Genomic DNA, 25,217 nt, shown 5'->3' with positions numbered 1-25,217 from the left:
TACTGTTATCCCATATTGTTATGTCATACTGCTATCCCATGCTGTTATCCCATACTGTTATCTCATACTGTTATCCCATACTGTTACCTCATACTGTTATCCCATACTGTTATCCCATACTGTTATGTCATACTGCTATCCCATACTGTTATCCCATACTGTTATCTCATACTGTTATCCCATACTGTTATCTCATACTGTTATCCCATACTGTTATCCCATACTGTTATCCCATACTGTTATCTCATACTGTTATCCCATACTGTTATCTCATACTGTTATCCCATACTGTTATCCCATACTGTTATCTTATACTGTTATCCCATACTGATATCCCATACTGTTGTTCCATACTGTTATCCCATACTGTTGTCCCATACTGTTATCCCATACTGTTATCTTATACTGTTATCCCATACTGATATCCCATACTGTTGTTCCATACTGTTATCCCATACTGTTGTCCCATACTGTTATCCCATACTGTTATCTCATACTGTTATCCCATACTGTTGTTCCATACTGTTATCCCATACTGTTGTCCCATACTGTTGTCCCATACTGTTATCCCATACTGTTGTCCCATACTGTTATCCCATACTGTTATCTTATACTGTTATCCCATACTGATATCCCATACTGTTATCCCATACTGTTATCCCATACTGTTATCCCATACTGTTGTCCCATACTGTTATCCCATACTGTTGTCCCATACTGTTATCCCATACTGTTGTCCCATACTGTTATCCCATACTGTTGTCCCATACTGTTATCCCATACTGTTGTCCCATACTGTTATCCCATACTGTTGTCCCATACTGTTATCCCATACTGTTGTCCCATACTGTTATCCCATACTGTTGTCCCATACTGTTATCCCATACTGTTGTCCCATACTGTTATCCCATACTGTTATCTTATACTGTTATCCCATACTGATATCCCATACTGTTATCCCATACTGTTATCCCATACTGTTATCCCATACTGTTGTCCCATACTGTTATCCCATACTGTTGTCCCATACTGTTATCCCATACTGTTGTCCCATACTGTTATCCCATATTGTTGTCCCATACTGTTATCCCATATTGTTGTCCCATACTGTTATCCCATACTGTTATCCCATACTGTTGTTCCATACTGTTATCCCATACTGTTGTCCCATACTGTTATCCCATACTGTTGTCCCATACTGTTATCCCATACTGTTGTCCCATACTGTTATCCCATACTGTTGTTCCATACTGTTATCCCATATTGTTGTCCCATACTGTTATCCCATACTGTTGTCCCATACTGTTATCCCATATTGTTGTCCCATACTGTTATCCCATACTGTTGTCCCATACTGTTATCCCATACTGTTGTCCCATACTGTTATCCCATACGGTTGTTCCATACTGTTATCCCATACTGTTGTCCCATACTGTTGTCCCATACTGTTATCCCATACTGTTGTCCCATACTGTTATCCCATACTGTTGTCCCATACTATTATCCCATACTGTTGTCCCATACTGTTGTCCCATACTATTATCCCATACTGTTGTCCCATACTGTTATCCCATACTGTTGTCCCATACTGTTATCCCATACTGTTGTCCCATACTATTATCCCATACTGTTATCCCATACTGTTGTCCCATACTGTTGTCCCATACTGTTATCCCATACTGTTGTCCCATACTATTATCCCATACTGTTGTCCCATACTGTTGTCCCATACTGTTATCCCATACTGTTGTCCCATACTGTTGTCCCATACTGTTATCCCATACTGTTGTCCCATACTATTATCCCATACTGTTGTCCCATACTATTATCCCATACTGTTGTCCCATACTATTATCCCATACTGTTATCCCATACTGTTGTCCCATACTGTTGTCCCATACTGTTATCCCATACTGTTGTCCCATACTATTATCCCATACTGTTGTCCCATACTATTATCCCATACTGTTATCCCATACTGTTGTCCCATACTGTTGTCCCATACTGTTATCCCATACTGTTGTTCCATACTGTTATCCCATACTGTTATCCCATACTGTTGTCCCATACTGTTGTCCCATACTGTTGTCCCATACTGTTGTCCCATACTGTTGTCCCATACTGTTGTCCCATACTGTTGTTCCATACTGTTATCCCATACTGTTATCCCATACTGTTGTCCCATACTGTTGTCCCATACTGTTGTCCCATACTGTTGTCCCATACTGTTATCTTCATATCTTTACCTTTGATAAGCCTTTGAAGCGTTGCAAGTTTGCTCACTCCCGCAGCCCGGCCCTGGGCCAGGCTCGTCTGGCCTACAACTCCCGCAGCCCGGCCCTGGGCCAGGCTCGTCTGGCCTACAACTCCCGCAGCCCGGCCCTGGGCCAGGCTCGTCTGGCCTACAACTAGAGTAATTACATAAAAAAGGATAATTTAAGTCAGGCAGATGATTACTTTTATATTCACAGTGCAACGATAAGTCGTTAAGACTCCTAAACCGTCTTGGGTCGGAGATGACAGGTGTGGTGGCAGGTGTGGTGGCAGGTGTGGTGGTAGGTGTGGTGGTAGGTGTGGTGGTAGGTGTGGTGGTAGGTGTGGTGGCAAGTGTGGTGGTAGGTGTGGTGGTAGGTGTGGTGGTAGGTGTGGTGGTAGGTGTGGTGGTAGGTGTGGTGGCAGGTGTAGTGGTAGGTGTGGTGGTAGGTGTAGTGGTGGGTGTGGTGGCGGTGGGTGGGGTGGTAATGGTAGGTGTGGTGGTAGGTGTGGTGGTAGGTGTGGTGGTAGGTGTAGTGGTAGGTGTGGTGGTAGGTGTGGTGGCAGGTGTGGTGGTAGGTGTGGTGGTAGGTGTGGTGGTAGGTGTGGTGGCAGGTGTGGTGGCAGGTGTGGTGGTAGGTGTGGTGGTAGGTGTGGTGGTAGGTGTGGTGGTAGGTGTGGTGGTAGGTGTGGTGGTAGGTGTGGTGGTAGGTGTGGTGGCAGGTGTGGTGGTAGGTGTGGTGGTAGGTGTGGTGGTAGGTGTGGTGGCAGGTGTGGTGGCAGGTGTGGTGGTAGGTGTGGTGGTAGGTGTGGTGGTAGGTGTGGTGGTAGGTGTGGTGGCAGGTGTGGTGGTAGGTGTGGTGGTAGGTGTGGTGGTAGGTGTGGTGGCAGGTGTGGTGGTAGGTGTGGTGGTAGGTGTGGTGGCAGGTGTGGTGGTAGGTGTGGTGGTAGGTGTGGTGGTAGGTGTGGTGGTAGGTGTGGTGGCAGGTGTGGTGACAGGTGTGGTGGCAGGTGTGGCAGGTGTGGTGGCAGGTGTGGTGGCAGGTGTGGTGGTAGGTGTGGTGGTAGGTGTGGTGGTAGGTGTGGTGGTAGGTGTGGTGGCAGGTGTGGTGGTAGGTGTGGTGGTAGGTGTGGTGGTAGGTGTGGTGGTAGGTGTGGTGGCAGGTGTGGTGGTAGGTGTGGTGGTAGGTGTGGTGGTAGGTGTGGTGGCAGGTGTGGTGGTAGGTGTGGTGGTAGGTGTGGTGGCAGGTGTGGTGGCAGGTGTGGTGGTAGGTGTGGTGGTAGGTGTGGTGGTAGGTGTGGTGGCAGGTGTGGTGGTAGGTGTGGTGGTAGGTGTGGTGGCAGGTGTGGTGGCAGGTGTGGTGGCAGGTGTGGTGGCAGGTGTGGTGGCAGGTGTGGTGGCAGGTGTGGTGGCAGGTGTGGTGGCAGGTGTGGTGGTAGGTGTGGTGGTAGGTGTGGTGGCAGGTGTGGTGGTAGGTGTGGTGGTAGGTGTGGTGGTAGATGTGGTGGCAGGTGTGGTGGCATGTGTGGTGGTAGGTGTGGTGGTAGGTGTGGTGGTAGGTGTGGTGGCAGGTGTGGTGGCAGGTGTGGTGGCAGGTGTGAGGTTACAGGTGTGGTGGCAGGTGTGAGGTTACAGGTAGTGTAGCAGGTGTGAGGTTACAGGTGTGGTGGCAGGTGTGAGGTTACAGGTGTGGTGGCAGGTGTGGTGGTAGGTGTGGTGGTGAGGTGCAGCGGTGACATTGGGGTGGTGGCAGGGTGGTGGAGGCAGTGTGGTTGCAGGTGTCAAATTAGCCAGGAGGTCAGGTGGGTGGTGGGTGAGGGTGTGGTGGTAGGATGTGGAGTGGTAGGTGTGGTGGCAGGTGGTGGTGGTAGGTGTGGTGGGGGTAGGTGGTAGGTAGGTGTGGTGGCGGAGGTGTGGTGGCAGGTGTGGTGGCAGGTCAGCCAGGTGGCAGGTTGTGGATTAGCAGGTGTGCAGGTGGCAGTGGTACAGTGTGGTGGCAGGTGTGGTGGGCAGGTGGTGATGCGAGGGTGTGGTGGCAGGTGTGGTGGGTAGGTGGTGAGTGCCAGGTGTAGGTGGTAGGGGTGTATGGTGGCAGGTGTGGTTGGCAGGTGTGGTGGCAGGTGTGGTGGCAAGGTAATGGTGGCAGGAGGTGGTGGTTGGGTGAGGTGTTATGAGTGTGGTGGCAGAGTGTCGAAAGGCTTGGGTAATGAGGTGGCAGGTGGGTGGATGGGTGTAATGGTGGCCAGGTGTGTGGTGACATGTGTGGTGGCAGGTGTGGTGGCATGTGTGGTGGTAGGTGTGGTGGCAGGAGTGGTAGGTGTGGTGGTAGGTGTGGTGGTAGATGTGGTGGTAGGTGTGGTAGGTGTGGTGGTAGGTGTGGTGGTAGTTGTGGTAGTTGTGGTGGTAGTTGTGGTGGTAGGGTGTGGTGGTAGGTGTGGTACGCGTGGTGGTAGGGGTGGTGGCAGGTGTGGTATGTGTTGTGGTAGGTGTGGTGGTAGGTGTGGTGGCAGGTGTGGTAGGTGTGGTGGTAGGTGTAGGTGTGGTAGGTTGTGGTGGTAGGTGTGGTGGCAGTTGTAGGTGATAGGTGTGGTGGTAGGTGTGGTAGGTGTGGTGGTAGGTGTGGTGGTAGGTGTGGTGGTAACTGTGGTGGTAGGTGTGGTGTGGTGGTAGGTGTGGTGGTAGGTGTGGTGGCAGGTGTGGTGGCAGGTGTGGTGGTAGGTGTGGTGGCAGGTGTGGTAGGTGTGGTGGTAGGTGTGGTGGTAGGTGTGGTGGTAGGTGTGGTGGCAGTTGTGGTGATAGGTGTGGTGGCAGGTGTGGTAGGTGTGGTGGTAGGTGTGGTGGTAGGTGTGGTGGTAACTGTGGTGGTAGGTGTGGTGGTAGGTGTGGTGGTAGGTGTGGTGGCAGGTGTGGTGGCAGGTGTGGTGGTAGGTGTGGTGGCAGGTGTGGTAGGTGTGGTGGTAGGTGTGGTGGTAGGTGTGGTGGTAGGTGTGGTGGCAGTTGTGGTGGTAGGTGTGGTGGCAGGTGTGGTAGGTGTGGTGGTAGGTGTGGTGGTAGGTGTGGTGGTAGGTGTGGTGGTAGGTGTGGTGGTAGGTGTGGTGGTAGGTGTGGTAGGCGTGGTGGTAGGTGTGGTGGCAGGTGTGGTATGTGTGGTGGTAGGTGTGGTGGTAGGTGTGGTGGCAGGTGTGGTAGGTGTGGTGGTAGGTGTGGTTGTAGGTGTGGTGGTAGGTGTGGTGGCAGTTGTGGTGGTAGGTGTGGTGGAAGGTGTGGTAGGTATGGTGGTAGGTGTGGTGGCAGGTGTGGCGGTAGGTGTGGTGGTAGGTGTGGTGGTAGGTGTGGTGGTAGGTGTGGTGGTAGGTGTGGTGGCAGGTGTGGTGGTAGGTGTGGTGGTAGGTGTGGTGGCAGGTGTGGTGGTAGGTGTGGTGGTAGGTGTGGTGGCAGTTGTGGTGGTAGGTGTGGTGGTAGGTGTGGTGGTAGGTGTGGTGGTAGGTGTGGTGGCAGGTGTGGCGGTAGGTGTGGTGGTAGGTGTGGTGGCAGGTGTGGTGGCAGGTGTGGTGGTAGGTGTGGTGGCAGGAGAGGTGGTAGGTGTGGTGGTAGGTGTGGTGGCAGGTGTGGTGGTAGGTGTGGTGGTAGGTGTGGTGGTAGGTGTGGTGGTAGGTGTGGTGGTAGGTGTGGTGGTAGGTGTGGTGGTAGGTGTGGTGGTAGGTGTGGTGGCAGGTGTGGTGGCAGGTGTGGTGGCAAGTGTGGTGGCAGGTGTGGTGGTAGGTGTGGTGGCAAGTGTGGTGGTTGGGGTGGTGGTTGGTGTGGTGGTAAGTGTGGTGGTAGGTGTGGTGGTAGGTGTGGTGGTAGGTGTGGTGGCAGGTGTGGTGGCAGGTGTGGTGGTAGGTGTGGTGGCAGGTGTAGTAGGTGTGGTGGTAGGTGTGGTGGTAGGTGTGGTGGTAGGTGTGGTGGCAGTTGTGGTGGTAGGTGTGGTGGCAGGTGTGGTAGGTGTGGTGGTAGGTGTGGTGGTAGGTGTGGTGGTAGGTGTGGTGGTAGGTATGGTGGTAGGTGTGGTGGTAGGTGTGGTAGGCGTGGTGGTAGGTGTGGTGGCAGGTGTGGTATGTATGGTGGTAGGTGTGGTGGTAGGTGTGGTGGCAGGTGTGGTAGGTGTGGTGGTAGGTGTGGTGGTAGGTGTGGTGGTAGGTGTGGTGGCAGTTGTGGTGGTAGGTGTGGTGGCAGGTGTGGTAGGTGTGGTGGTAGGTGTGGTGGCAGGTGTGGTGGTAGGTGTGGTGGTAGGTGTGGTGGTAGGTGTGGTGGTAGGTGTGGTGGTAGGTGTGGTGGTAGGTGTGGTGGCAGGTGTGGTGGTAGGTGTGGTGGTAGGTGTGGTGGCAGTTGTGGTGGTAGGTGTGGTGGTAGGTGTGGTGGTAGGTGTGGTGGTAGGTGTGGTGGCAGCTGTGGCGGTAGGTGTGGTGGTAGGTGTGGTGGCAGGTGTGGTGGCAGGTGTGGTGGTAGGTGTGGTGGCAGGAGAGGTGGTAGGTGTGGTGGTAGGTGTGGTGGCAGGTGTGGTGGTAGGTGTGGTGGTAGGTGTGGTGGTAGGTGTGGTGGTAGGTGTGGTGGTAGGTGTGGTGGTAGGTGTGGTGGTAGGTGTGGTGGCAGGTGTGGTGGCAGGTGTGGTGGCAAGTGTGGTGGCAGGTGTGGTGGTAGGTGTGGAGGCAAGTGTGGTGGTAGGCGTGGTGGTAGGTGTGGTGGTAAGTGTGGTGGTAGGTGTGGTGGTAGGTGTGGTGGTAGGTGTGGTGGCAGGTGTGGTGGCAGGTGTGGTGGTAGGTGTGGTGGCAGGTGTGGTAGGTGTGGTGGTAGGTGTGGTGGTAGGTGTGGTGGTAGGTGTGGTGGCAGTTGTGGTGGTAGGTGTGGTGGCAGGTGTGGTAGGTGTGGTGGTAGGTGTGGTGGTAGGTGTGGTGGTAGGTATGGTGGTAGGTGTGGTGGTAGGTGTGGTAGGCGTGGTGGTAGGTGTGGTGGCAGGTGTGGTGTGTGTGGTGGTAGGTGTGGTGGTAGGTGTGGTGGCAGGTGTGGTAGGTGTGGTGGTAGGTGTGGTTGTAGGTGTGGTGGTAGGTGTGGTGGCAGTTGTGGTGGTAGGTGTGGTGGCAGGTGTGGTAGGTGTGGTGGTAGGTGTGGTGGCAGGTGTGGTGGTAGGTGTGGTGGTAGGTGTGGTGGTAGGTGTGGTGGTAGGTGTGGTGGCAGGTGTGGTGGTAGGTGTGGTGGTAGGTGTGGTGGCAGGTGTGGTGGTAGGTGTGGTGGTAGGTGTGGTGGCAGTTGTGGTGGTAGGTGTGGTGGTAGGTGTGGTGGTAGGTGTGGTGATAGGTGTGGTGGCAGGTGTGGCGGTAGGTGTGGTGGTAGGTGTGGTGGCAGGTGTGGTGGCAGGTGTGGTGGTAGGTGTGGTGGCAGGAGAGGTGGTAGGTGTGGTGGTAGGTGTGTTGGCAGGTGTGGTGGTAGGTGTGGTGGTAGGTGTGGTGGTAAGTGTGGTGGTAGGTGTGGTGGTAGGTGTGGTGGTAGGTGTGGTGGTAGGTGTGGTGGTAGGTGTGGTGGCAGGTGTGGTGGCAGGTGTGGTGGCAAGTGTGGTGGCATGTGTGGTGGTAGGTGTGGTGGCAAGTGTGGTGGTAGGCGTGGTGGCAGGTGTGGTGGTAGGCGTGGTGGTAGGTGTGGTGGCAGGTGTGGTGGTAGGTGTGGTGGCAGGTGTGGTGGTAGGTGTGGTGGTAGGTGTGGTGGTAGGTGTGGTGGTAGGTGTGGTGGCAGGTGTGGTGGTAGGTGTGGTGGTAGGTGTGATGGCAGGTGTGGTGGTAGGTGTGGTAGTAGGTGTGGTGGCAGTTGTGGTGGTAGGTGTGGTGGTAGGTGTGGTGGTAGGTGTGGTGGCAGGTGTGGCGGTAGGTGTGGTGGTAGGTGTGGTGGTAGGTATAATGGCAGGCGTGGCGGTAGGTGTGGTGGTAGGTGTAATGGCAGGTGTGGTGGTAAGTGTGGTGGCAGGTGTGGTGGCAGGTGTGGTGGCAAGTGTGGTGGTAGGTGTGGTGGCAGGTGTGGTGGTAGGCGTGGTGGTAGGTGTGGTGGTAGGTGTGGTGGTAGGTGTGGTGGCAGGTGTGGTGGTAGGTGTGGTGGTAGGTGTAATGGCAGGTGTGGATGTAGGTGTGGTGGTAGGTGTGGTGGCAGGTGTGGTGGCAGGTGTGGTGGCAGTACTGTGTTTACAGGTATCACCCTCATATCTACTTGTGCCAAGATGTAAGAACCTGGGATATATATATATATATATATATATATATATATATATATATATATATATATATATATATATATATATATATATATATATATATATATATATATATATATATATATATATATATATATATATATATATATATATATATATATATATATATCCCAGGACTCGATACTGCTACTGGGGACGGTCAAAATTCCCGGGCAGCGCTCTTATCCACCCTTATCCACGAAAGCCACTTAAGCTGAGAGATCAGAACATACAGGAGGAGATTGAAATAGCTTGAATCCATGCTTGAGACTGACTGACGTGCCCAGGCTGGGAAAGAAACATCGCTTGTGACCCTGGCTGCCCAGTTTATGTGGCTTTTGTGGCTAAGTGGATAAGCGCGCTGCTTGGGAATCTTGACCGTCCCCAGTAGCAGTAACGAGTCCTGCTGACTGCGAACTCTCTCTCTCACTCTCTCACTGTCTCACTCTTTCTCTCTCTCTCTCTCTCTCTCTCTCTCTATATATATATATATATATATGTGTGTGTGTGTGTGTGTGTGTGTGTGTGTGTGTGTGTGTGTGTGTGTGTGTGTGTGTGTGTGTGTGTGTGTGTGTGTGTGTGTGTGTGTGTGTTTGTGTGTTTGTGTGTGTGTGTGTGTATGTGTGTGTGTGTGTGTGTGTGTGTGTGTGTGTGTGTGTGTGTGTGTGTGTGTGTGTGTGTGTATGTGTGTATGTGTGTGTGTGTGTGTGTGTGTGTATGTGTGTGTGTGTGTGTGTGTGTGTGTGTGTGTGTGTGTGTGTGTGTGTGTGTGTGTGTGTGTGTGTGTGTGTGTGTGTGTGTGTGTGTGTGTGTGTGTGTGTGTGTGTGTGTGTGTGTGTGTGTGTGTGTGTGTGTGTGTGTACGGGCGCCAAGTCCGGTCTGTTGTAAATGCATTTTTAGCTGACAGCGGCTTAGCACACCTGCTCACAGGCTATTTTCTTTCCCTTTGGTCTAGTTTTTTGACACTTTTACTCCTAGAGACAGATGAACGGGTCACTGCTGCCGCGAGTACGTCTTGAAACTCGCCCACTGCTTTCAGTGACTCACTCGGGGCCACAGAACAGCCAACCCTCCTGTTTACATTACCCAGACAGGAATACGTGCGCTTGCTAACGTTACTTGTCACACAATGAAAGCCTTTCCCACAAATAAATTGCCAACGGCTTTTGCAGCCTGGCACCAGAGGCTAAACAGAAGCTTATATTGTTACACGTAGCACTTGCTCGCAAGACACTCTACCAGTGGCAGAGATAAGTGCGAGGTAAATAGTAGGGCTCTGGGAGATGGAGTGACGAGAGTGTACTGAAAGTGAAGTTTACACATTGACTAACTGGAGTACACAGGTGCTGACAAGTGACTCTGTATCTGCTTATAACACACACTGACTAACACATAGTCACCAATAACTTAAGGAGACTAACACATAGTCACCAATAACTTAAGAAGACTAACACATAGTCACCAATAACTTAAGAAGACTAACACATAGTCACCAATAACTTAAGGAGACTAACACATAGTCACCAATAACTTAAGAAGACTAACACATAGTCACCAATAACTTAAGGAGACTAACACATAGTCACCAATAACTTAAGAAGACTAACACATAGTCAACAATAACTTAAGAAGACTAACACATAGTCACCAATAACTTAAGAAGACTAACACATAGTCACCAATAACTTAAGAAGACTAACACATAGTCACCAATAACTTAAGAAGACTAACACATAGTCACCAATAACTTAAGGAGACTAACACATAGTCACCAATAACTTAAGAAGACTAACACATAGTCACCAATAACTTAAGAAGACTAACACATAGTCAACAATAACTTAAGAAGACTAACACATAGTCACCAATAACTTAAGGAGACTAACACATAGTCACCAATAACTTAAGAAGACTAACACATAGTCAACAATAACTTAAGAAGACTAACACATAGTCAGCAATAACTTAAGGAGACTAACACATAGTCACCAATAACTTAAGAAGACTAACACATAGTCACCAATAACTTAAGAAGACTAACACATAGTCACCAATAACTTAAGAAGACTAACACATAGTCACCAATAACTTAAGAAGACTAACACATAGTCAGCAATAACTTAAGAAGACTAACACATAGTCAGCAATAACTTAAGGAGACTAACACATAGTCAGCAATAACTTAAGAAGACTAACACATAGTCAGCAATAACTTAAGGAGACTAACACATAGTCAGCAATAACTTAAGAAGACTAACACATAGTCAGCAATAACTTAAGAAGACTAACACATAGTCACCAATAACTTAAGAAGACTAACACATAGTCACCAATAACTTAAGAAGACTAACACATAGTCACCAATAACTTAAGAAGACTAACACATAGTCAGCAATAACTTAAGGAGACTAACACATAGTCACCAATAACTTAAGAAGACTAACACATAGTCACCAATAACTTAAGAAGACTAACACATAGTCACCAATAACTTAAGAAGACTAACACATAGTCAACAATAACTTAAGAAGACTAACACATAGTCACCAATAACTTAAGGAGACTAACACATAGTCACCAATAACTTAAGAAGACTAACACATAGTCACCAATAACTTAAGAAGACTAACACATAGTCACCAATAACTTAAGAAGACTAACACATAGTCACCAATAACTTAAGGAGACTAACACATAGTCACCAATAACTTAAGAAGACTAACACATAGTCAGCAATAACTTAAGAAGACTAACACATAGTCAGCAATAACTTAAGAAGACTAACACATAGTCAGCAATAACTTAAGAAGACTAACACATAGTCAGCAATAACTTAAGAAGACTAACACATAGTCAGCAATAACTTAAGGAGACTAACACAGTCAGCAATAACTTAAGAAGACTAACACATAGTCAGCAATAACTTAAGGAGACTAACACATAGTCAGCAATAACTTAAGAAGACTAACACATAGTCAGCAATAACTTAAGAAGACTAACACATAGACACGAAGAACTTAAGAAAAGAGCTTGGGAAAGAGGGCGACTCCAGACTGGATCATGGCAGCTCTTGAACATCAAGGGGGGGGGAGGGGGGATTTGCTATTAGACAGATCTGACAGCTGATATAAGTGTTAGTGAACTTATAGTTAGTGTACAGGTGCGTGTTGAGCAGTGTTCCTATGGCATCATGGTCAGGATATTCAGGAAGCCACGGTACGGGTGGGGTTAGAACTCATGGCAAAATCGCGTTATTACGATTTCGTGAGTCATGATACTCAGTAAGGAAGTTCATATCTTCATTTTTATAATTTGTACAGAGATGAGAGACGAGATACATCCCACCTCTTCTCCCGCCCCTCCAGCCCTTCCAGTCCCTCCCGCCCCTCCCTCTCGCCCCTCTCTCCCGCCCCTCCCTCCCGTCCCTCCCTCCCGTCCCTCCCGCCCACACTAACTGTGGTGTCGCGATAGGATAGTAGTTGTATGGTGTAAATTGTTGATTAGAGTCACTGAAGACAGTGCTTTGGGCAGCCTCAAAAACTAGGGTTGGATATGTGCAATAGTGGGAGTGGTTGGGTATGAGTTACAAGGGCCAGAAGGACCCGCCGAGTATGGGCAACTAGGCCTACTGCTAATCCTCTGTTTTTTTTTTTATGTATAATAGGGGTCAACCATACTAAGAGTGGAGCCAATTACAGCCAGTTAAGAGGGCTCAGGAGCTGAGCTTCGACCCCCACAACCGTAAATATAAAGAGCTCAACACAGATTCACACACACACACAAGATACTGCGGGGAAAAGATAAAGTGGACAGAGACAGGATGTTCCAGGGAGGGGACACAGAAACAAGAGGTCACAATTGGAAGTTGAAGACTCATATGAGTCAAAGGGATGTTAGGAAGTATTTCTTCAGTCATAGAGTTGTCAGGCAGTGGAATACTCTAGAAAGTGACGTAGTGGAGGCGGGAACCATACATAGTTTTAAGACGAGGTTTGATAAAGCTCATGGAGCAGGGAGAGAGAGGACCCAGTAGCAACCAGTGAAGAGGCGGGGCCAGGAGCTATGAATCGACCCCTGCAACTACAAATAGGTAAGTACAAATAGGTGAGTACACACACACACACACACATATTTGTCAGGAAGACAGCAGCGAGTCATGGTACGTGGCGAGGTGTCAGAGTGGGCACCTGTGACCAGCGGGGTCCCACAGGGGTCAGTCCTAGGACCAGTGCTGTTTCTGGTATTTGTGAACGACATGACGGAAGGAATAGTCTCCAAAGTGTTCCTGTTTGTAGATGACGTGAAGTTGATGAGAAGAATTCATTTAATCGAAGACCAGGCAGAACTACAAAGGGATCTGGACAGGCTGCAGGCCTGGTCCAGCAATTGGCTCCTGGAGTTCAACCCCACCAAGTGCAAAGTCATGAAGATTGGGGAAGGGCAAAGAAGACCGCAGACAGAGTACAGTCTAGGGGGCCAGAGACTACAAACCTCACTCAAGGTAAAAAGATCTTGGGGTGAGTATAACACCAGGCACATCTCCTGAAGCGCACATCAACCAAATAACTGCTGCAGCATATGGGCGCCTAGCAAACCTCAGAACAGCATTCCGACACCTTAATAAGGAATCGTTCAGGACCCTGTACACCGTGTACGTTAGGCCCATATTGGAGTATGCGGCACCAGTTTGGAACCCACATCTAGCCAAGCACGTAAAGTAACTAGAGAAAGTGCAAAGGTTTGCAACAAGACTAGCCACAGAGCTAAGAGGTATGTCCTACGAGGAGAGGTTAAGGGAAATCAACCTGACGGCACTGGAGGACAGGAGTGATAGGGGGGACATGATAACGAAATACAAAATGCTGAGAGGAATTGACAAGGTGGACAAAGACAGGATGTTCCAGAGATTGGACACAGTAACAAGGGGACACAGTTGGAAGCTGAAGACACAGATGAGTCACAGGGATGTTAGGAAGTATTTCTTCAGCCACAGAGTAGTCATTAAGTGGAATAGTTTGGGAAGCGATGTAGTGGAGGCAGGATCCATACATAGCTTTAAGCAGAGGTATGATGAAGCTCACGGTTCAGGGAGAGTGACCTAGTAGTGACCAGTGAAGAGGCAGGGCCAGGAGCTCGGACTCGACCCCTGCAACCTCAACTAGGTGAGTACACACACACACACACATGATAACGACATAGAAAATACTGCGTGGAATAGATAAGGTAGACAGAGACAGGTTGTTCCAGAGAGGGGACACAGAAACAGGGGGTCACAATTAGAAGCTGAAGACTCAGACGAGTGATAGGGATGTTAGGAAGTATTTCTTCAGTCATAGAGTCGTCAGGAAGTGGAATAGCCTAACAAGCGATGTAGTGGAGGCAGGAACCATACGTAGCTTTAAAGACGAGGTATGACAAAGCTCTGGAGGCAGAGAGAGAGAGGACCTAGTAGCGATCAGTGAAGAGGCGGGGCCAGGAGCTGTGTCTCGACCCCTGCAACCACAATTAGGTGAGTACACTAGCGCCATTACTATTCTTGATGTATGTCAGTGAATTGCCTGGGGGGGGGAAGATTATATATGTATCTGTCGAGGATGCGAAACACAGCCCCCTGGGTCACGTAGGTTGCAGGGGTTGCTGGAGTTCTATCCGGACATCGGGAGAGAGACTGACCAGTGGATGGTGTAGAAGCTGGTAGGAGCTTGGGCAAGTAGCTGACTTGAGGTAGCTGGCTGGCTAGGTCGGCCTACTGGTGACACGAAATGGCCGTCTTGCTGGTCGAAATTTATCTCCAGAAATCGCTGTAATCGTCAGAATTACAGGCCCTCCGTTGCCACCATTTATCGTAGGGGTTCTTAAATGGAGATATCGAGGGCTGAAGGTAGACACACTTGTTGGATGGTTATGATATATTGTCAGACAGAGATGATGGAGCCCAGTGCCTTGCCTGTCTTTGCCTGGGTGTCTATGCCAAGTGAGACAGGGGCAGAGGTACGAGCGTACACATGCGCACCCCGTGACGTCACACAAAGTCACAGGCCTACAAGGGATCTCCTATCTAAAGCACATGGATGATACTAATATGCTATGCTATATAACTCAGGGATCAGCAACTATGCTGACAGAGACAGAGTACAGATTGGGAGGACTGAGCCTAGAAACAGAGTTCCGTTGTTGCCCATCCTCCACCACCTGTTCTTCCTCCATCCTCCACCACCTGTTCATCCTCCACCACTTGCTCCTCCTCCATCCTCCACCACCTGTTCCTCCTCCATCCTCCACCACCTGTTCCTCCACCACCTGTTCCTTCCGTACGTCGTCCTTCACAATGGGTCAACTTTAAGGATTGTTTATGTCTAAGTTACAGTTTCTCTCTGGTGTCGATACAACACTAGAGGTGTGTCTTGGCTGGCCTGGGATGCTGGTAGTGCTGGTTGTGATTACTGTGATGGTGGTGGTGGTGATGATAGTGGTGGTGGTTGGGTGTTAGATTAAGGTAGCTAGGGTGAAGTGTTGGGCACTGGTTGAGTGCACTGTGGGTACAGGTTGCCCCGCTATCTGTTAGAGGTCCTGTGGGCCTATATCCCCCCCCTCTCTCTCTCTAACTTCCAGTCACAGACCACAGCCTCCTGGCCTGGAAAGAAATATTCCAGGATTAAACCCACCACTGAGAATCACACAGACAGGTAAAATCTACAGTGAATGAGATGCAATGACAAGATAAAACAGTCCTGCCAGAGAGCAAAAAACAAAAAAACAAAAACGGGTTTATTTCACAAACCTACAAATATCGATGCCTGATGATCGCTTTTGCGCAAAACAATCGCCGATACTGGGTTATTTCGCGATTATCAATGTTCGTAGAGACATGTGTGGGTGTGCAGGGTGGAAACGTGTGGGCGTGTGCAGGGTGGAAACTTGTTGGTGTGTGCAGGGTGGAAACTTGTGGAAGTGTGCAGGGTGGAGACGTGTGAAAGTGTGCAGGGAGGAAACGTGCGAGCGTGTGCAGGGAAAGGACGAGTGAGCAAATCTAACCCATGTTGCCCTTGGAACCTACCTGTCAGTTGACGGCCAGATACAGCCTGCGAAATATGCTTTTGTAGATTAGGCTTCGCTTTATTGTCTCTGCACAGAGAGAAACATTGCCTCAGTGGGAGCTCCATCTTCTCCGACCTGTCTTTTCTTCTCTGCTTTCGGTAGTGCGAAGGACCTGCCTAGTATGGGCCAGTGCGGCTGCAGCAGTGATCCTCCATTCTTAATTACCTGGGTGTTAGTTGACGTTTGAGAGAGGTCGCATCCTGGGGGAGAGATAAACTAGCCTCCGAAGTGGCTAATTAATAGTGCACCCCATATCCATCCTGTGGAGGGTAGCGCAAGAGCATATGGATACACAAAAGGCCTGGGAACTAGGCCCCTCCTAGAAGGGTTAACAGGAGTACATCAGGATTTATATCTACAGTTCACTTATCCGTTATAAGTAAATTTAGGAAAGTGGATTTTCCTAGCCAGGGTTCACCCTTTGAAGCCTTGTGTGGATACTTCTTCCTGTGTATGATCAAACGTTCCCGTCAGTGTTTCTCTTCTTCCATTCTTTCTCTTCTCTTCTTCCCCCCCCCCACTTGTACCTTCGCTATCCCGACATCCTTCGGTCTCTCGTTGAGGTTGTGGAGGGGATGCAACGTCACCCCGATGCTGTGGGAGATGGTGTTGCACGGGAGAGCAAGATAGGGAAGGACTGTGGGAGGGTTTTTGGCAGGGTTGGGGGAAAGGGTTGGCTATCCCGGGACAGTTCTATACTGGGAGCTGAAGATCGCGTTCAATCGGTGTGCCTGACGGGTTTAATGTCCCTGGCAGTCTTCGGCGGTAGCCTGATGGGCTCCACGGCAATCTGAAGAGCTCTACGGGAGCCCGATAGGCTTCACAACTGTTTGAAGGGCTTCACAGCAGCCTGATAGGCTTCACGACACCTGCTAGTATTTTCAGGGCTCAGTGACCAGGCTCCTTCCTGCCGGTGTTTCGACTGGCCCTTGTGACTTGATAGTGCATTGCAGCCCTTGATAATCAGCTATGCAAAACTCACAAAATATAATCATAAGAGGATTTCATTTTCAGTCAAACTGACTGAAACACTGCAGTGGAGACTCGACTGAATTATCACTTCTGCAGTGTTGTTCACTGCTACTTTCCTGAACATTTAACTGAGACAATGAAGATAAGAATAGTTTTGACTACGTTTTAGTCAGTAGGGAAAATCCTGACGAATAATCTTGGGGGATAAAAAAAAGACCGGAAGCAGAGAACAAACGTCAGATCCCCGGGAGAAATATTCACGTTAGCGCCTGTAAAATTTCCTGGATTTCCCTCAACAGGCTACTGGAGGGGGATTGACAAGAAGCCACTAGGCCGAGGGGGTAATGTTACTAGCATGGACCAGTAGGCCTATAGGCAGTGTTCTTTCATTCTTATGCATTTGAAGAGGTGCATATTATATATATATATATATATATATATATATATATATATATATATATATATATATATATATATATATATATATATATATATATATATATATGGGTAGTAGTAGGTAGTAGGTAGTAGGTTGGTAGACAGCAACCGCCCAGGGAGGTACTACCGTCCTGCCAAATGAGTGTAAAACGAAAGCCTGTAATTGTTTTACATGATGGTAGGATTGCTGGTGTCCTTTTTTCTGTCTCATAAACATGCAAGATTTCAGGTACGTCTTGCTACTTCTACTTAAACTTAGGTCACACTACACTTCGACTACATAGTTGAGTTCCAAGTGGAGAGAGTAGCAGGAATAGGGTGGGAAAAACCAAACTACAAAAGGGGGAACTACTCAGGCATGAGGAACTTCCTTCAAGACATTCAGTGGGAGAGGGAACTGACAGGAAAACCAGTACAAGAAATGATGGACTATGTGGCAACAAAATGCAAGGAGGCAGAGGAGAGGTTTGTTCCCAAGGGAAACAGAAATAATGGGAAGAACAGAACGAGTCCTTGGTTCACCCAAAGGTGTAGGGAGGCAAAAACTAGGTGTACTAGAGAATGGAAAAGGTACAGAAGACAGAGAACTCAGGAAAATAAAGAGATTAGCCGAAGAGCCAGAAATGAATATGCACAGATAAGAAGGGAGGCTCAGCGACAATATGAAAATGACATAGCATCGAAAGTCAAGACTGACCCGAAGCTGTTGTACAGCCACATCAGGAGGAAAACAACAGTCAAGGACCAGGTAATCAGACTGAGGAAGGGTGATGGGGAATTCACAAGAAACGACCGAGAGGTATGTCAGGAGCTCAACACGAGATTTAAAGAAGTATTTACAGTGGAAACCAGTAGGACTCCAGGAAATCAGAACAGGGGGGTACACCAGCAAGTGCTGGATGAGGTACATATAACCAAGGAGGAAGTGAAGAAGCTGCTATGCGAACTTGACACCTCAAAGGCGGTGGGACCAGACAACATCTCTCCGTGGGTCCTTAAAGAGGGAGCAGAGATATTGTGTGTGCCATTAACAAAGATCTTCAACACATCATTTGAAACTGGGCAACTCCCTGAGGTATGGAAGATGGCAAATGTAGTCCCAATTTTTAAAAAGGGAGACAGACATGAGGCACTAAACTACAGACCTGTATCACTAACGTGTATAGTATGCAAGGTCATGGAGAAGATCATCAGGAGGAGAGTGGTGGAGCACCTGGAAAGAAACAAGTGTATAATTGACAACCAGCATGGTTTCAGGGAAGGAAAATCCTGTGTCACAAACCTACTAGAGTTTTATGACAAGGTGACAGAAGTAAGACAAGAGAGAGAGGGGTGGATCGACTGCATTTTTTTGGACTGCAAAAAGGCCTTCGACACAGTTCCTCACAAGAGGTTACTGAAAAAGCTAGAAGATCAGGCACACATAACAGGAAAGGCACTGCAATGGATCAGAGAATACCTGACAGGGAGGCAACAACGAGTCATGGTACGTGACGAGGTGTCAGAGTGGGCGCTTGTGACAAGCGGGGTTCCACAGGGGTCAGTCCTAGGACCTGTGCTGTTCTTGGTATATGTGAACGACATAACGGAAGGGATAGACTCAGAAGTGTCCTTGTTTGCAGATGATGTGAAGTTAATGAGAAGAATCAAATCGGATGAGGATCAGGCAGGACTACAAAGAGACCTGGACAGGCTACAAGCCTGGTCCAGAAACTGGCTCCTTGAGTTTAACCCTGCCAAATGCAAAGTCATGAAGATTGGGGAAGGGCAAAGAAGACGGCAGACACAATATAGTTTAGATGGCCAAAGACTGCAAACCTCACTCAAGGAAAAAGATCTGGGGGTGAGTATAACACCGAGCATATCTCCTGAGGCGCACATAAATCAGATAACTGCTGCAGCATACGGGCGCCTGGCAAACCTACGGATAGCGTTCCGATACCTCAATAAGGAGTCGTTCAAGACACTGTATACCATTTACGTCAGGCCCATACTGGAGTATGCAGCACCAGTTTGGAATCCACACCTAGTCAAGCACGTCAAGAAATTAGAGAAAGTGCAAAGGTTTGCAACAAGACTAGTCCCAGAGCTACGGGGATTGTCGTACGAAGAAAGGTTGAGGGAAATCGGCCTGACGACACTGGAGGCCAGGAGGGTCAGGGGAGACATGATAACGACATATAAAATACTGTGCAGAATAGACACGGTGGACAAAGACAGGATGTTCCAGAGATGGGACACATACACAAGAGGTCACAATTGGAAGTTGAAGACTCAGATGAATCAAAGGGATGTTAGGAAGTATTTCTTCAGTCATAGAGTAGTCAAGTCGTGGAATAGTCTAGAAAGTGAAGTAGTGGAGGCGGGAACCATACATAGTTTTAAGGCGAGGTATGATAAAGCTCATGGAGCAGGGAGAGAGAGGACCTAGTAGCAATCAGTGAAGAGGCGGGGCCAGGAGCTATGACTCGACCCCTGCAACCACAAATAGGTGAGTACAAATAGGTGAGTACATGCATGTACAAGCATATATATGTATATATACACATCCCTCTGGGTTTTCTTCTATTTTCTTTCTAGTTCTTGTTGTTGTTTATTTCCTCTTATCTCCATGGGGAAGTGGAACAGAATTCTTCCTCCGTAAGCCATGCGTGTTGTAAGAGGCGACTAAGATGCTGGGAGCAAGGGGCTAGTAACCTCTTCTCCCGTATAAATTACTAAATTTAAAAAGAGAAACTTTCGTTTTTCTTTTTGGGCCACCCTGCCTTGGTGGGATACGGCCGGTTTGTTGAAATATATATATATATATATATATATATATATATATATATATATATATATATATATATATATATATATGTATATGTATATATTATGTACTCACCTAATTGTCGAGACTCAGCTCCTGGCCCCCTCTTCACTGGTCGCTACTAGGTCCTCTCTCTCCCTGCTCCGTGAGCTGTAAGATAAGATAAGATAAGATTTCGTTCGGATTTTTAACCCCGGAGGGTTAGCCACCCAGGATAACCCAAGAAAGTCAGTGCGTCATCGAGGACTGTCTAACTTATTTCCATTGGGGTCCTTAATCTTGTCCCCCAGGATGTGACCCACACCAGTCGACTAACACCCAGGTACCTATTTGCTGCTAGGTGAACAGGACAACAGGTGTAAGGAAACGTGTCGAAATGTTTCCACCCGCCGGGAATCGAACCCGGGCCCTCCGTGTGTGAAGCGGGAGCTTTAGCCACCAGGCCACCAGGCCGCCAGGCTCGTCTTAAAACTATGTATAGTTCCTGCCTACACCACATCACATGCCAGACTATTCCACTTCCTGGCAACTCTATAACTGACGAAATACTTCCTAACATCCCTTTGATTCATCTGAGTCTCCAACTTTCAATTGTGACCCCTTGTTTCTGTATCCCCTCTCTGGAACATCCTGTCTCTGTTCACCTTATCTATTCCTCGCAGTATTGTGTATGTCGTTATCATGTCTCCCCTAACCCTCCTATCCTCCAGTGTCGTCAGGCTGATTTCCCTCAACCTTTCTTCGTAGGACATTCCCCTTAGCTCTGGAACTAGCCTTGTTGCGAATCTTTGCACTGTCTCTAATTTCTTGACGTGCTTGACTAGATGTGGGATTCAAACCGGTGCTGCATATTCCAGTATGAGCCTGACGTACACGGTGTACAGAGTCTTGAACGATTCCTTACTTAGGTATCGGAACGGTATTCTCAGGTTTGCCAGGTGCCCATATTCTGCAGGAGTTATCTGGTTGATGTGTGCTTCCGGAGACATGCTCGTTGTTATACTCACCCCAAGATCTTTCTCCTTGAGTGAGGTTTGCAGCCTTTGTCCACCTCCCCTGTACTCTGTCTGTGGTCTTCTTTGCCCTTCCCCAATCTTCATGACTTTGCATTTGGAAGGGTTGAATTCGAGAAGCCAGTTGCTGGACCAGGTGTCCAGCCTGTCCAGGTCTCTTTGTAGTCCTGCCTGATCTTCAACCGATTTAATTCTCCTCATTAATTTCACATCATCTGCGAACAGTGACACTTCTGAGTCTATCCCTTCCATCATGTCATTCACATGTGTGTGTACTCACCTAGTTGAGGTTGCAGGGGTCGAGTCCAAGCTCCTGGCCCCGCCTCTTCACTGGTCGCTACTAGGTCACTCTCCCTGAACCATGAGCTTTATCATACCTCTGCTTAAAGCTATGTATGGATCCTGCCTCCACTACATCGCTTCCCAATCTATTCCACTTCCTGACTACTCTGTGGCTGAAGAAATACTTCCTAACATCCCTGTGATTCATCTGTGTCTTCAACTTCCAACTGTGTCCCCTTGTTGCTGTGTCCAATCTCTGGAACATCCTGTCTTTGTCCACCTTGTCAATTCCTCTCAGTATTTTGTATGTCGTTATCATGTCCCCCCTATCTCTCCTGTCCTCCAGTGTCGTCACGTTGATTTCCCTTAACCTCTCCTCGTAGGACATACCTCTTAGCTCTGGGACTAGTCTTGTTGCAAACCTTTGCACTTTCTCTAGTTTCTTTACGTGCTTGGCTAGGTGTGGGTTCCAAACTGGTGCCTCATACTCTAATATGGGCCTAACGTACACGGTGTACAGGGTCCTGAACGATTCCTTATTAAGATGTCGGAATGCTGTTCTGAGGTTTGCTAGGCGCCCATATGCTGCAGCAGTTATTTGACTGATGTGCGCTTCAGGAGATGTGCCTGGTGTTATACTCACCCCAAGATCTTTTTCCTTGAGTGAGGTTTGTAGTCTCTGGCCCCCTAGACTGTACTCCGTCTGCGGTCTTCTTTGCCCTTCCCCAATCTTCATGACTTTGCACTTGGTGGGATTGAACTCCAGGAGCCAATTGCTGGACCAGGTCTGCAGCCTATCCAGATCCCTTTGTAGTTCTGCCTGGTCTTCGATCGAGTGAATTCTTCTCATCAACTTCACGTCATCTGCAAACAGGGACACCCCAGAGTCTATTCCTTCCGCCATGTCGTTCACAAATACCAGAAACAGCACTGGTCCTAGGACTGACCCCTGTGGGACCCCGCTGGTCACAGGTGCCCACTCTGACACCTCGCCACGTACCATGACTCGCTGCTGTCTTCCTGACAAGTATTCCCTGATCCATTGTAGTGCCTTCCCTGTTATCCCTGGGTCCTCCAGTTTTTGCACCAATCTCTTGTGTGGAACTGTGTCAAACGCCTTCTTGCAGTCCAAGAATATGCAATCCACCCACCCCTCTCTCTCTTGTCTTACTGCTGTCACCATGTCATAGAACTCCAGTAGGTTTGTGACACAGGATTTCCCGTCCCTGAAACCATGTTGGCTGCTGTTGATGAGATCATTCCTTTCTAGGTGTTCCACCACTCTTCTCCTGATAATCTTCTCCATGATTTTGCATACTATACATGTCAGTGACACTGGTCTGTAGTTTAATGCTTCATGTCTGTCTCCTTTTTTAAAGATTGGGACTACATTTGCTGTCTTCCATGCCTCAGGCAATCTCCCTGTTTCGATAGATGTATTGAATATTGTTGTTAGGGGTACACATAGAGCCTCTGCTCCCTCTCTCAATACCCATGGGGAGATGTTATCTGGCCCCATTGCCTTTGAGGTATCTAGCTCACTCAGAAGCCTCTTCACTTCTTCCTCGGTTGTGTGCACTGTGTCCAGCACATGGTGGTGTGCCCCACCTCTCCGTCTTTCTGGAGCTCCTTCTGTCTCCTCTGTGAACACTTCTTTGAATCTCTTGTTGAGTTCCTCACATACTTCACGGTCATTTCTTGTTGTCTCTCCTCCTTCCTTCCTTAGCCTGATTACCTGGTCCTTGACTGTTGTTTTCCTCCTGATGTGGCTGTACAACAGTTTTGGGTCAGATTTGGCTTTCGCTGCTATGTCATTTTCATATTGTCTTTGGGCCTCCCTTCTTATCTGTGCATATTCGTTTCTGGCTCTACGACTGCTCTCCTTATTCTCCTGGGTCCTTTGCCTTCTATATTTCTTCCATTCCCTAGCACACTTGGATTTTGACTCCCTGCACCTTTGGGTAAACCATGGGCTCATCCTGGCTTTTTCATTATTCCTGTTACCCTTGGGTACAAATCTCTCCTCAGCCTCCTTGCATTTTGTTGCTACATATTCCATCATCTCATTAACTGGCTTCCCTGCCAGTTCTCTGTCCCACTGTCTGTGTGTGTGTGTGTGTGTGTGTGTGTGTCTGTGTGTGTGTGTGTGTCTGTGTGTGTATGTATGTGTGTGTGTGTGTGTGTGTGTTTATTGTAGAATTAAATAGTTAATGAAACAAATTAATATTCAGTAACCTTGATGGGATCGTCCGTAGATGAATGTTCTGTATTGACGTCCGTAGATGAAAGTTCTGTATTGACGTCCGTAGATGAAAGTTCTGTATTGACGTCCGTAGATAAAAGTTCTGTACTGACGTCCGTAGATAAAAGCAGCAGCAGTAGCAGCAGCAGCAGCAACAACAACAACAGCAGAAGCAGCAGCAGCAGCAGCAGCAGCAGCAGCAGCAGCAGCAACAACAACAGCAGAAGCAGCAGCAGCAGCAGCAGCAGCAGCAGCAGCAGCAACAGCAGCAGTAGCAGCAGCACCAGCAGTGGTGTCTCTACAACGTTCCTATTTCTCCACACATAGTTCTAAATATCCAGGAATATTGTGCTTAATACTTTAATCAAATTACCAATTCTGACGTACTCGTTAAGTACATTTTTTAGTACCTGATACATTCGTTTAATTTCTTGACGATTAGTACATCAATGGTTATGCTCATCATGTGGAGGTGTTGTTGGTGTATGTCACAGCATCCGGCGCATTTCCTACCATTGATGAAGCTTCATCAACGCATATACTGCATCCTCAATACGAGGATGTTTCGCGTTGATGACCGAATGAGTTGATAATTCTGAATATTTCTTCCCAAAGAACAAAGAAAGTCACAACACCCTGACTGGAGCAACACACAAATAACCAGCACATAGGAGAGAGGCTTGTGACGACGTTTCTCTTGTGACGACGTTTCTCTTGTGACGGCGTTTCTCTTGTGACGGCGTTTCTCTTGTGACGTTTCTCTTGTGACGACGTTTCTCTTGTGACGACGTTTCTCTTGTGACGACCTTTCTCTTGTGACGACGTTTCTCTTGTGACGATGTTTATCTCTCTCCTATGTGCGGGTTAGTTGTGTATTTCTTCACTCTTGGTTTTGGTAGGAAGAGCCTTTTCAAAAAGAGCTGTTCAACAGAAGGAGAGTCTTCAACAGAGGTTCCATGGAGCGTCTTCAACAGAGGCTCCATGGAGCGTCTTCAACAGAGGCTCCATGGAGCGTCTTCAACAGAGGCTCCATGGAGCGTCTTCAACAGAGGCTCCATGGAGCGTCTTCAACAGAGGCTCCATGGAGCGTCTTCAACAGAGGTTCCATGGAGCGTCTTCAACAGAGGCTCCATGGAGCGTCTTCAACAGAGGCTCCATGGAGCGTCTTCAACAGAGGCTCCATGGAGCGTCTTCAACAGAGGCTCCATGGAGAGCAGTTCACGAATACAAGTAACGTTGCAACGAGAACACAGTCAACCGGTGATATCACAGTATGCAGAACCTCAGTTCCTACATAATGTGAGAAATCACGAAACCGCTTCACAGTGGTTCTGCATACAAGTAACGTTGTTGAACCTGCAACCTTGCAACCTTCATCCGTCGACATATCCTCGACGCGTCTAGAAATTATATTATCCGAAAGTGATACATGTGGTCAATTTTTCAGCGATTTTTTTTTTGATCTATCATACATTCTACCAGATTCTTAAAGCATGATTTTTAATCAGACTGTCTGCGATAGTGTGATGACTAACGCAGTGTGAAGTTACTGGAATATTCTCGTTGTTTCGCACAGACGGGCAGAACGCACCTTTCTTTTCGTGAAGTCTGGTGGATTTTCCTTTAATATTCTAACTATTTTTTCAGTCTTTAGGGTCTTTCGTGTCCGGAAGTTTGGTTTCAAAAGATTTTCGCAGATTTGTAGGATTCGTACTACAGTTCACTCAACCTTCATTATCTTTCAACACAATCTGTTTGATTCGTCATGATTACCAGGTCAAGAACACCAAAGCTACCTGGAGGGTTTTAATAGAGTATTTCTGAAGGATGTTCCT

Source organism: Cherax quadricarinatus, chromosome 23 (assembly GCF_038502225.1).
Source record: "Cherax quadricarinatus isolate ZL_2023a chromosome 23, ASM3850222v1, whole genome shotgun sequence".
NCBI classification, from domain to species: Eukaryota; Metazoa; Arthropoda; class Malacostraca; order Decapoda; family Parastacidae; genus Cherax; species Cherax quadricarinatus.
This window is presented reverse-complemented; position numbering follows the sequence as displayed.